Source organism: Hibiscus syriacus, unplaced genomic scaffold (assembly GCF_006381635.1).
Source record: "Hibiscus syriacus cultivar Baekdansim isolate YM2019G1 unplaced genomic scaffold, ASM638163v2 tig00002338_pilon, whole genome shotgun sequence".
Taxonomy (NCBI): Eukaryota; Viridiplantae; Streptophyta; class Magnoliopsida; order Malvales; family Malvaceae; genus Hibiscus; species Hibiscus syriacus.
The window spans coordinates 1,309,583-1,318,875 of record NW_024061926.1 but is presented as its reverse complement, the minus strand read 5'-3'; the positions used below and the strand labels follow the sequence as shown (position 1 = coordinate 1,318,875).

General features: G+C 35.0%; 1 pseudogene; it reads right to left on the bottom strand.

Moving 5' to 3' along the window:
* Positions 1-8,921, bottom strand: LOC120144914 (annotated as a pseudogene).
* Positions 8,922-9,293: the final 372 nt, after the last annotated feature.

Below are 9,293 nucleotides of genomic sequence, written 5' to 3'. Positions count from 1 at the left end.
TGATAACTAGTCCATGAAATTTGCTGACCTTTATGACCCCATTTCCACCATTTATGGAAACTGCCTGCAAATAGAGCTTGAGTTTACCATTGAAAAGCTCTCAAAACGGAGGCCTATTGCCACCTGAGTTTGCAGGCCATCCTTCAAGCGGTAACTGGACATTAGGGGGCATATTAAGAGGCAAAATAAAGAAAGGCAACCCACCTGGGGCAGCTCCTGCATCAGCAAACATGTTATTTCCACCACCGCCGCCGCCGCTTCCACCGCTTCCGCTTTGCATCTGCAGCTGGTCATCCTCTTCCAAAAGTAGCCTCTCGTAGGCCACATTTGTAAACGACCAAGCTATAACAATAACAGGTCCAGCCGCCATCAGCTCACCAACCACACTCCCTCCTACAACCTGACCTTGTCCACCGGCCAAAAAGATTGTCAAACTGGTGGAGCCTGGCGGAGCTGGCGGCGGTAGGAAAGAACCCGGGACTGACAGAATCTCAAATCTGCCTTGGAGGGTAACAACAACTCCAGCTGCCGATGGTTCCCTAATGGTTACGTTGGTCACCGTACCACTGCCACTCAATATACAGATACCTCTTAGCCTCTTCCGAGCGTAGTTGGCAATACAGTCGAACACATCGCAGTCGCTCCCAATCTCAAGAATGTGAGCTCGGAGCGTATTGGCATTTGGCACTCTCCCTCGTTATGATAACCGGTGGCTTAGGCTTGTTCTTCTAGCCCGGAGGACGTCCCCTTGGCCTACGAGCAACAAGGTCATCACCTGGAGCAGCGTTGACCAAGTCCAGGCCTTGGTGAGTCGACGCATCGTCTTGGTGATGATCGGCCGAGCCATACTGCGCACTACCACCACCAACACGGTTGATCGAAGCTTCATGGTCTTTGGGCTCAGGTTGGTGTTCGCGTATCCATAAATAAATAGGGGTACAAAAAAATTTATTCTATTTTTATTTAACAATTATACTAAATTTCATTTTTTTTCTTAAATAATGGGGATACACTTAACCCCTAGGGGCTTAATCGGGTCTGTGAAGCTGATGATGAACATAGCGAGAAGCAGTTCCTAAATCTAGACCGGCCATGCCAGCATCAAAAAGACAACACAAAACAAGGAAAAACGAAGGATTAAAAAATTTAGTATTTAAAAAACAAGGGTTAATACTATTTAATTTATGGATTAATTTAGATTTAAAACTGCCTAAGATGGGGTTTGTTTAAGTGAGTTAGGGAAGAAAAACTATAAAGAAGGGGGAAAATAAAGGAAAGGCAAACAATATACGAGACTCGATGAAAGAAAATGATTTGTATAGCTATGAGAAGAAAGAGTTTTCCTATCTTTTTTAAGGAATAAATTAAGGATAAACTACACCATATACCACTAAACTTTTGGCATTATAGCGTTTATACCAATAAACTTTCAATTTTTCCAATTATAGCACTAAACGTTTATGTTTATTTTAATTATACCACTGGGCCATTAAATAGTTAACAGTTGGATAAAAAATGTCTTTTAGGTGAGGTGTTTACGTTGACATCCGTCAGCCACGTCATCGTGTCATTAATGATTTAACAGTTCAGTGGTATAATTGAAACGAAAATCAAAGTTCAATACTATAATTGGCAAAAGTGAAAGTCTTGTTTTATATATGATACAACTCCTAAAGTTTGGTGGTATCTAATGTAGTTTGCCCATAAATTAAAAACAAAGAAGAAGGAGCGCACGCAAAGGAAAGGAGGAGGAGAGGGGACAAAATAAAGTTTATAAAAACGCAGTCATTTCTTATTTCCAATAAATATATATTATGAAATTGGTTGAGAAAAATCTTTGGGTAAACTAGTTGAATAGTCACTTAGTTATAGGATAGATTTTATTTAGACTAATGATTTATTAATTTTGTCAATTATATCATATAAATATTTAAATCGTATCAATTAATTCACTTGCTATTAACACTTAAGGATGATAGATTTTGTCAATTATATCACATAAATATTTCTCGATTTATAGCAATAATCTTACTTATAGATATATAGAAGATAGATTTTGGTTTTAGGAAGGATGGAAGGTAGAATTCACGACGCTTAAAGGGTGAGTAGGGGTTATTTCTTATGTTGGTGTGATCTAATGAAAATAAATAAATAAACCAACATGATTGGTTCAAATGATAAGCAGTTTAATATCACTTAAGTAAGTCTCAAGTTCGAGTCTTGTGTATGTAAAAAATACATAGTGAAAGACTCACTCATCACAATTAGGTGTGCGACCCGTGTCGATCTTGATTAGTCAATGTGAAGCCTTGAGATTCGGAAGGATAAAAAAAAATAGCATTTGAGCAAATGAACCCTAGAAGCATTGGATTGAAATTTGTGGGTATGGTTAGCTGATTTAGATGTTAACGTTGCTCATGGCTCATTGGAGTTTGGACTTAACCATGGTTACCTCCACCACAAGTTTGGTTAGTTAATGAACAGTGAGAGTGAAAAAAATGGAAAACAATGGGAGAAATGGGGGGCAAGTGTGCAAAGGACAGCGGCGAGTGGGATCCAACTCTTATCGTCTCCGCCACCACCCTGTAACAGTGGTAGATGCCAGCTCGTTCTTAGCGTAGGCATGTGTTTTTTCAGAAATTCAATTTTTTAATTGATTATTCATGGCGTCCATCTATATATATATATATATATATATATATATAATTTATATTATTAATGTATGTACCCACTCTAAAAGATATTTATGTATATGTTGCTTCTCTTAAAAGCCCTCTTCTCCTCTCTTTTTGCTTCACTTTGGACTATATATCATATACTTATTACTTGAATTACTTACATGAAATGCTATATATAGTATATTCTATGAAGTGATATATATATATATATATATATATATATATATATATATATATATGGATTAGATATGTTCTTTTTTAGACGTTTTCTAACAACTTGCTGTGCATTACGTATTTTAAATTTAAATTTTAGGATTAGGAGAGCCCCATTTAAATAATTTTTTGAAGAGGATAATAATTTGTTAAGAATATCTTAATCTTCTGTTTGAAGCCATTTAATATGACCAATAAAATAAAAAAAATATTGACCCTTATTTAATATAACCAGTTGATTAAGGTTAAATATTTATTAATTGATGCTTTCTTCTGTCCTCTTAGGTACTCACAATAAGCTAAGGCTCAACAGCTCTAGAAAATGAAAGCCTAATCAGTTGCTTGCGATTAGGTTTATTTATTAATTGATGTTTTCTTTATCACTGATATCATTTGGTTCGTATAAAATACGATATATTTTATCATTATACCGAACACTTATGAATTATTATGATAAATTATAATGCGGTGATCATTGAGCATCATTGTTATATTATATATTTATATGACTGTAGACATACATTAATATATAAATGATAAGCCACTTATTTTATATTTGCTGCCATTGGAACTTGTTAACACACAAATAACAAAATCGATCTTCTTTTCTTTTCTTTTTTTTTAATATAAAGAAAAGGGGATTGAAGTTTAGAAGAAATTACTTGTTTAAATTCTTTTTCTGACAATGGTAATTTAATTTGATGGCTATTTAATCAAGTTATTGCTTCTTCATTGAAGCGAATTGAACTGGCAATCGTATCCGTCTAAAATAAAGTTTATTGGATTAGAAGGGTCGTTCTCGTCTTTGTAATATCTAATTTGAATTAATCAGTCTATAGTTCAGATATAAATGATTAATTAAAAAAACTAAATCTTGCTTATGGCCTTGGAGCTATGAAAGCAAAGAAGTCGGAATTTACAAACATGTAAAAGTTAAAGTTTAAATAATAAGAAATTGCAAAAAGTTTTAAAAATCTTAAAGATTGCAACGGAGGGTTTTTATTTTCTTGCATTTATTAATTAAATTCCGCTATAACACACTTACCTAACTCCGGTATGTAAGTCAATTAAAGACTAAGAGTTAATTGTATCATATGTCCTCAAAGTATGATTCTTATTTTAAATTGGTCTCTAAACTTTTAAATATTTCAATTTTATCCCTAAATTATGACTATTATTCTAAATTAGTCCTCAACTTTTTTAAAATTTCAATTTCATCCCAAACTATGACCTTCATTCTATATTAGTCCCCAAACTTTTTGAACATTCTAATTTTATCCTAAACTATATGTATATACTAATCACATCCCTTGTTAATAAAATCGGTATACCAAGTTATATTATTATATGTTTGGAAAAAAAACAAAATTTAGATTAAATTATGGTTGAAACTATTTACATATTTGGATGAATTTGGGATGAAATTGGAATGTTTGAAAAGTTTGGGGACCAATTGAGAAAGAGGGTCATATTTTAGGAATAAAATTGAAATTTTCAAAAGTTTAAGGACTAATTTGTAATGAGATTCATAGTTTGGGGATAAAATTGAAATACTGAAAAGTTTAAGGATCAATTTAAAACAAGAGTTATAGTTTGTGGACATATGATGCAATTAACTCAAAGATTAAAGTAAATGAAATATATTATTTATTTATTTCTTTTATAAACTTTTGGGTGAAGGTAATATATGTTTAAAGACCCTTACCATTTGACAATAAACACTTATATCCTTACATATACAGTACTCAAACCTAAAACCTTAAGAAATAATAACTAATCTCTTAACCGCTGAAGTCATTTAGTTCGCTTATTTTGAAGCAAAAGTACATTTTTATTATAATAATTTAAAATCAAAGAAATTTTTCATAATTCAGCAACCCAAGGTCACTTGAGCTTAGATAGATACTATTAGTGATATATGTAGGTAAATACACGGCAAACAGTGATTAATAATAATAATAATAATAACAAATAAGTGTTATTGAATTTGTTGTGATAAAACTTTTATCTTATACATAATTTTATCTTTGATAAGTGTAATTTCAAAAACATACATCCTTTAAAATTAACACATGACTTCTAAAGTCAATACTAAAATAAGAGAGAAAATCAATAAGAGAACAACGAAGAGACGAGAGTACTCAAGAAGAGAAGATCGTAGAATTCTCAATGTGTGTGTGATGCATAGGTCCTATACTCCTTCATTTATAGGTGAAGACTTCTAAAAAATTAGAGTCAGTTCTGAAAAATCAGTACATTTCAAATAAGGATAAAACGATCAAAATTGGATTTTGAATAGATTGAGTCAAATTGATAAAAATAAAATATTAGTATAGAAGGTGTTTCTGCATTTTTGGCTAATAGAGAAGGTAAATCGTCACCCTAAAAAATACTTTCAATTTAATGGACGATAACTTCTCTGTCGTGGTAAGAGTAACAAAGAGATTTTGCCCCCCCCCCCCAAAACACATTGTGGCAAAGGCATATCTATGCTTTATAAAAGTTAAGCAAAGGTATCTTGCCGCTTCTACGTGAAGGCATCTTTATGCTTTGTGATATGGTAATGGATCCATTTCTATTTCCAAGACGGATGCATCTTAACATTTTCCACTTGTGTCAATAGAAAATAGTTTCAATAATTTCAGCAGGTAAAGAAGGTAACTTGATAACCTCGAAGGTGTCTCTGTTCGACGGACAGAGGCTTCTTTGTCGTGGTAGAAGCAAAGGAAGAGATGTGGTAGCTAGAGTGTGGGGTAACTGCTTCCTAGTATAAGTTCAAACAGAGGCATTGTAACACCCAACCCACCCGTTGGTATAGGTGCCATATTACTTAGCTCCCAACAGACGTTTATACTACCAAACATGTACTCTCTGAAAGAAATTGACACTTTGAAGCGGAATGCAAACATGTAATGGCAAATACATGCATATATGGAGATTTCAAATTTCAAAAGATGCTTTATTGATTGGAATGTTTTACAAAATTCAAAACATCTATCCCAAAAATTAATACATAAAGACCGACACTAATAATAATATACATGGATACATTTAGCCTAACAAAAGAATCTAGAAATGTACTCTAGAAGTAGGGTTGGGACTCCTCGACGATGGCGCTCCAGGGGCGGATATCTACTCCTATTTACCTGAGATGGAAACAATTAAAGAATGACCTACTAGAGCCCAGTAATGAACAAATATTCTACGAGATTCATAAATTGTAAACTAAACATGTCATAAAAATTTACATATATTACAATTCTTCTGAGATCTAACCAAGAATAGATTTAAATCCTTGTATGAAGGGAACTGTTCACATCATAATATCCATAAAAGATTTCAACACTATTCTTCGAGGCTTCCATATGAGTCACCCGGAATAAATGTGATTAGGTGCTTTCATGTGAGTCATTCTAACCCTTCGAGGCTTCCGTGCTAGTCACCCGGAATAAATGTGATTATGTTCTTCTGTGCGAGTCACTATAACCCTTCAGGGCTTCCATGCGAGTCACCTAGAATAAATGTCGTTAGGTGCTCCCGTGTAAGTCACTCTAACCTTTCGGAGCTCCCGTGCGAGTAACCGGAAATAAATATGATTAGGTGCTCCCGTATGAGTCACTCTAACGCTTCGGGGCTCTCGTGCGAGTCATTCCGACATTCCCTCATCATTAATTAAACATCCTTGTACTATAGATTCAACTACTTCAATTTTACATTTTTAAAGTCAGATAGTATCAATACTAAGGGAGGAGTATTAGTACTGCACAACTCAAGTATCGATACTGAAGGTGGTACCGATACTGAATTAGTATTCTGGAATTTCAAGGTTTCCCTAGATGTATTAGCGTATCGATACCATTAGTCTTGGTACCGATACCCACCCATTAGTATCGATATTGGGAATAACAATATTGAAACCACCTCGATAATTTATACTTAGATTTTCTAGAAGATTCGAGGATACGTTAATACTCGAACCTAGATTTTGTTTTATTACAACTTTAATTGTTTCTAAACTCCTCATGAATCAGTCCAACGATTATTATAACATGTTGAGCATTAATTTTTCTTACCCTTACTTACAACCCTATGAAACCCAAAGATTAAGAGTCCATTACCTTTAGCAAACTAATTAGGTGAAGACTCACCTTCCTTCAAGCTTTCTCCTTACTCTTTGAAAAAGATGATCACTCAACTTCTTTTTCTAAAAATTGAAAGAGGTTAGACCATAAGAACAAAAGAATGATGATAATAACATGTAACTATACCTCTAACTTTTCTTCCTTATTCCATTAACCACAATCATGCTTAAATTAAACCTAATGTCTATGATTCTTTCAAAATACAAATATCTCAATGTATACATAAAACAAGTAATCCATACCTTGCCAACTATCCTTGAATGCACTTAATCTCGATTGATGAAAAGAGTCGAGAAACAAATAAGGAGGTTTTGTGTGTAAAATAAAAATGCTATTTTTCTCTTCCCCTTTTCCCACGCTCCACGCCAATTTCCTAGATGATAGGAAAAATCTAGATTTTTTTTATCATATTGGAAAAATCACCATATAATTCCTCATCTTCTACTAAGTTCCCAATTCTCTTCTTTTTGGGATTACTACTTGGGCCTTAACTACTAATTTTCTCATAACCTCCATATTATTTTCCCAGGTCAACATCTAAATGTTGACTTAAGCCGTTCTCGACCATTACATGCATCTCAACACTTTCGGGTTGAGACTTCTCTACGCCTTATGAGGTGGTATTAGAATAATTGTCATTACTATGATATGCATCTCAACTCCTTCATTCAATATTAAAAAGAGTTCATAGAGTAGTAGAGACATCTCAGTGCTGTTAGTCGATTTATATGGGTAACTTAGTTTACATCAATACACAACAGGTATAGCTGAGGCATCTTCATGCTTTGAATTTGTCTAGGTATAATTAAGGCATCTTTGTCTTGGTAGAAACGAAGGGTTGGATTACCTCTCACAAGGGCAAAGGACATTTTAACTCGTTAAAACACAATGGGATCACTCCTATTGCTAGAGTGGTGGCTCTCCATCCCCTTGGATAGTTTCCATATACCGTAAGCTTGGGATGGAGGCATCACGACTCCCGACGGAGGCAACTCAACGGTGTTTGGAGTAGAGGTATCTTTGTTTCCCTTGGATGACAGGGGCATCTAAGCTCATCTAGTCAGTTAATGTGGAAGCAGGTCAATATATTCGGTCAGGGAGAAGGCATCCCCTCTATGGTAACTCAATAAAGGCATCTCAACATCATGGCATCATGACGAAGGACGAAGGATAAGGCACCCAATTTCTAGTACTAGCGGAGTTTCTAGAGTTTTAGTAAACTAAGGAAGAACTTTGATCTTTTGTATGTACTAGGAGTGTTCGAGTGCTACATAATACGTCAGAAGGCAGTTTTATCCTAGAAGTAGTTTTTGTCTAAGCCTTGTCCAAGTCTAAGGAAGAGACAAAGATCTAGCTATTAGGTTTTGTCTAAACTAGCTCCCAATCCATAAGACTATTCGAGAGGCTACTCTGGTTTTTAATCACTACACGACAATTGTTCACTTGTGTAACTTACCGAGTTTAGAGAAGCCGTTAGAGTGTGCTTTCTTTCATCATCAATTTGGTGTCTCTTTCCTAGATGGTGCCCCCTTCCTTTCAATGTTGCCTCTGGTGCTTCCTAGGAGGCATCTCCTGCAATAGTTAGAAGCTAACTTAAGTGTTTATTTTATCGCGATGGTGACGATCATCCATGGTAGCAACACAGTGATAGAGATGCATGAGGTAGACATTGCCAACTTCTCTGTCCATATGTGTGGGTTGTTGCTTTGATTGTAGCTACATTGGGCCCAAACTAGGGGCATATGGAGATGACATGCTTCATGAGAGCAAAGCTCTGGTCAGTTCCAGCTGAGTGATCCCACAAAAAAGAGTAGTCCAAGTAGTGTGTCATGCCATCCCCATTGTTGTCTAAGAGATCATCGACCGGCGTGAAATCTCTATAGCTCATTTTTACAATCGTTGACTAGATATATCACAACATATTAGGGACAATTTTAGGAAGAAAATGGGAGATGATGTTGGCTGTATTGCCTTTATATGTGCATTTCAACTGGTTATTTTCTAATATGAGGTGTTCTAGGTTCATCACATCATTTGTTGATGAGACCAAATGGATTGTGACGACTATTGGCGATTCACCTATCCTAGTTTGGGCGGAGAGTCTTAGCCGGTGGGTAATCGACCATTGATCAGTTTTGAAGTGTTGTGTCTCCATAAGAATGTAGATTAGATAATAGCTAAGGTGAGGTGGTTTCATTGAAGTCACATCCTGTCTCTTGATCATGCTCAATAAGTCTTGATCATGTCAGTCGTAAGGTTA